This window comes from Lynx rufus, unplaced genomic scaffold (genome assembly GCF_022079265.1).
Source record: "Lynx rufus isolate CCGP_SWC_20201006 ecotype Redwood Valley unplaced genomic scaffold, mLynRuf1.p SCAF_8, whole genome shotgun sequence".
Lineage (NCBI taxonomy): Eukaryota > Metazoa > Chordata > Mammalia > Carnivora > Felidae > Lynx > Lynx rufus.
In genome coordinates, this window is record NW_025814896.1 from 24222276 (window position 1) to 24226881 (window position 4606).

Sequence of the window (4606 nt, forward strand, 5' to 3'; positions counted from 1 at the left end):
CCATCCTGCCCAAAAGTAAGTGGGTAAGGATAAGCAGTAAGTGGAAAAGAAGGGCTGTAAGTAAGTCATCTCTCCTTTCTGGGCTTCTGTTTTCTCATGGATTATTTTATTTTAAATGTTTATTTGAGAGAGAAAGAGAGAGAGAGAGAGAGAGAATGAGCTGAGGAGGGGCAGAGAGAGGTGGGGACAAAGTATCCGAAGCAGGCTCTGAGTTGACAGCAGAGAGCCTGATTCAGGACTCGAAATTACAAACCACGAGATCATGGTATCAGCTGAAGTTGGCCACTCAATAGACTGAACCACCCAGGAGCCCCTATTTTATTTTATTTTTAAAGTAATCTCTGGGGGCCTGGGTGGCTCAGTTGGTTGAGCGACTGCTTCAGCTCAGGTCATGATCTCACAGTTCGTGGGTTTGAGCCCCATGTCAGGCTCTGTGCTGACAGCTCAGAGCCTGGAGCCTGCTTCGGAGTCTGTGTCTCCCCCATCTCCCTGTTCCTCCCCTGCTCGTTCTCTGTCTCTGTCTCCCCAAAATAAATAAACGTTAAAAAAAATTTTTTTAAGTAATCTCTACACCCAACTCGGGGCTTGAACTTACAACCCTGAGATCCCGAGTCACGTGCTCTACTGACTGAGCCAGCAGGGCACCCCTCCTCATGGATGAAATGACAGCTGGACTAGAATCTTGTTAGTAGAAAGTCTCTGAGGGTCCTGGGGGCTGAGGAGTGTCTCACCCCTTTATCAGACCACAGTTTCAAGAACTGCTTATGCACGATGAGAGCACAGGCCTGGAGTCAGCCCTGGTGTCATCAATCACTGCAAGTGGGCCTAATGCAAAGCCCAGCTGAGTCTCTATTTCTTCTTGGTAAAAGAGGGACAGTAACTTCTCCCTCTCAGGATTACCATGGGGTGTAAATGAGATAACACATATAACGTGTCCAGGACAGGCCTGGCACACAGTAAATCCTCAACACATGGGAGAGTCCTCACTTTGATTCCACAGGCATTTCCTGAGCAGCACTGCTGGGCCAGGTCTGTACTAGGGCTAAAAGACAGAGGAATTCCACCGAATGGCCAAGCAATGGCCCCCCGCCAGGTGGGGAGACAGCCCCATAAACAACAATACCAGGCAGGGTGATGTCATTGCTAAAAAGAGACAGCAGCCACGCACGCACAGAGCAGACCATGTGCAACGCAGACCCCGGGACGGGCAGAGATGTCCCAGTCGAGAGGCCTAGGACGGGCTTGGAGAGAGGCCCTCACCGTGGGAAAGACACATACCAACTGAAGGCACTGGCCTCCATTCACACTGCAGTGCAGCCTTCCTAGTGTCTTTTCAGTGAATTCAGACTCAACTGTTCCCACAAATTCCCAAGAGCAGAGACTGCAATAGATTCAAAAGTCAGCTTTAGGAAGCCTGTGCACATGTGGGAGCACAGTGGCTAACCGTGGGAGGCTGCATGATCTCTGGCAAGTCAGGGCACATAAAAAGTGATATAACTGGAAAGCCATTAACCAAATACCTGGCACTTGGTGAACAGATTAATAAAGATTAATTATAGTTAGGGAAAAAAAATAGATTCCATTTTTCAAAGTGAGGGCAGTGGGATTCAGAGAAGTGAGAAGGCTTGCCCATAGTTACACTGCTAGCTTTGGAGGCAGGATTTGAACTCAGGTCTGACACATCAAAGGCTCAGTGCCTCATAATCTCCCTCTGTTACAGAATCTTCAGGAGGCTCTCTGTAGTCCACTAAATGGAATCTAACCTTGCTGTGGAGAGGGGAACTAACAAAGGTTTGGGGCCAGAGAGACTTCAGGCAAGTTCCCCAATCCTGGGTTCCTTGATCTGGGACCCCTGAGTGGGCTCAGGGAGGTTTGTGAATTCCTCCACACGGTGTGCCAAAAGATTGTGTCTAATGGAGATTCTCAAAGGAGAATTCTCAAAGGCTTGTTACCTCAAAAGTAACTAACAAGCCACTGACTTAGCCTCACTTGGCACGTTTTCTTACCTACCCAAAGGAGATACAGTACCTACGTTGAAAAGCTGTGAGGGCATTAAATGAAGTAGTTTATGAAAAGTACCCAAAACATCCTAAGCTTCCACCTATGTTGGTTTCCCTGCCTTTCTCCCTCCCCAGCTTATTTCTATCATTTAGCAAACGATATTGACGATCTACTATGGAGCAGATATCACTCCAGGTGCTGGTGGTAAAGTGGTGAACAGGACAGATATTGTCCCTGTTCTTATGGAACTCACATGGTGGAGAGAAACAGACAAAATTAGTAATTTCAGATACTAGTAAGAGCTGTGAAAAAAATATATATACTGATGGGGTGGGAATGGCATCTGAGGAGGAAACATGTGAATGACAAGAAGTCAGTTATGCCAAGATTTAGGGGCAAAGCCTCAGGGCAAAGGGAGCACAAAGACAAAGCCTCACTTGTAAGATGCTCGGCCAAGAGCCCCTCACACTCCCACACCTTACTCCCTGCACCACAAACTAGGTCCCCTTGAACAAGTCACATAACTTCTAAGACTCAGCTGCCACATCTACAAAATGGGAAGAAAGACACCTTACCTGCCACAATGTGAGGGGACTCAGTCAGAGGGCTGTTAAGATCTGGGATCTTCCCCAAGTCTCACCAATAGACACCTGATACACGTCATTTGGCACCCATCTTGGAGGAGGGGAACCTGCAGAGAACCCTGGGTGATGATTTTTTATTTTAATTTCATGCTGCACTAGAGATAGTTTCCTTTGTTCCTGGTGAACATGATGGACTTTTCCTGCCACCCAGGGCCTTTTATAGTAACTGCTGCTTCGGGCTCTTCCTCAGGTATAAAAGCAGACAAAGGAAGGGCATCATGGAAACACTGTCCTGCCCATAACCAGACCACCTATCCCTTCCCTCCCCCCAAGAAGATTGGAGGACTCAGCCTGTCCTGCAGACAGAGGGTGTACAAGCTTTATTTAAGGAGGTGGAAACATCCTGGCCCCTGGGTTGGGCCACCGATTTATAATTAGTTGTAGTTCTCCCTCCTAAATGTCTCTTTAACCTGTCCCCTTCTCTCCATCTCCTCATTGCCGCGCACCTTAACTCCCTCTGAGCATGCTTTCTGGCCTTAGTCTCCCCACTTCCAAACCATTTGCCACACTGTAGCCAGCACCTAACAAAAAAATCGACCAAGTCTTTCCCCTGCTTAAAATCCTTAGGCAGCTTGGGGTGCCTGGGTGGCACAGTCGGTTAAGCGTCTGACTTCGGCTCAGGTCATGATCTCACGGTCTGTAAGTTCAAGCCCCACATCGGGCTCTGTGCTGACAGCTCAGAGCCTGGAGCCTGCTTCAGATTCTGTGTTTCCCTCTCTCTCTGCCCCCTCCCCTGCTCATGCTCTGTTTCTCTCAAAAATAAATTAACATTAAAAAAAACTTTTTTTAAATCCTTAGCTCCCCATCATTCACTGGAAAAATGCCAAACTTCTTAACCTGGCATCCAAGGCTCCCTCGCCAAGAATGAGCTCCTAACAGCCTGATCAACTCCCAGGCCCTCCTCAGTATCTATATCAAACTCCTCAATGTCTCTAAAATGAGCCTAGCCACACTTTGAATTATTTGCCTTTGCGGTTTCTGTTCCTGCTACTTGGAACACTGTCCCCATTCCTGCCTCTTAACTCCACCCTTACTTCTTTCACTGCTTACACATTCCTACCTAGCCCTCCAGACTCCAAAGCCCTCCCTGATTCCCCAGAAAAGCACTGTTTACCGGTCTACCTTCTTAATCAGATGTGAAAGCTGGGGTTCTCTCTTATTTACTGTTAACTTCCCAGAGCTTGGACTGATCAGTTCAGGTTACTTTAACTTAAAAATTCATATCAGGTGCTTCACATTGAGAAGATCCTATCCCAATCCGGAAAGAAGGAACAGTTAAAGAACTGGAGGGCTGCCAAAAGGTAAGATAAGAATAGGGATCAAGAATCTGCATTCTCAAAAAGTGCCCCAGATCCTGATGCAAATGATATTGGGCATTTTGATATACAATGCGTCACCCTCCAACGTTCCCAAGTTAAAAATTGCTGGAAAAATGAAAATACTTTCCTTTACCTCTACAGCTTTTCGGCAGCTGTCCCGAGGTTAGAGAAATCAGGTGGGCTTTTATGGGACTCAGCTGGGTGTAAAACAGAACCCTGGGTTCCAACACTGGCTCGACCCCTAACGTGCTAAGGTACCCTGCGCTGGGGTCTCTGTCCCTTTTCTGGGCCTCCCTTATCACACCTACCCCCACCATGTGTCCCTGAGGCAGTGACTGCCCCATTCTGGGTATCAGTTTCCTCATCTTAAATTGGACGTCACCAGATCTGACATCCCACTAGCTCTGCAAACCCGTAACTCCTCGCTGACCCAGCCTAACTCCTCCCCTCCTTCCCAAGTCCTCTCTCTGGATCCAACCGAGGAACCCTTAACGGCAAGGCTGCTCACGTACGGACTGACCCTTGCCGGTCGCCGTCCAGCTCCACAGGCACGTCTCCGCCCCCGCCCTGCCCTTTATACCCCACTGGCGCGGTCTGCGCAAACGCGTTGGGTCGCATCGAGGCCCCGCCCCCTAGACCTTG

The 4606-nt window shown here is 48.5% G+C and overlaps 1 protein-coding gene across 1 annotated transcript in view; it reads right to left on the reverse strand.

Annotated features, from left to right (window-relative positions):
- Window positions 1-4606, reverse strand: part of MYH7B (myosin heavy chain 7B) — a 55403-nt gene that overhangs the window by 38076 nt on the left and 12721 nt on the right. The window lies entirely within an intron of this gene.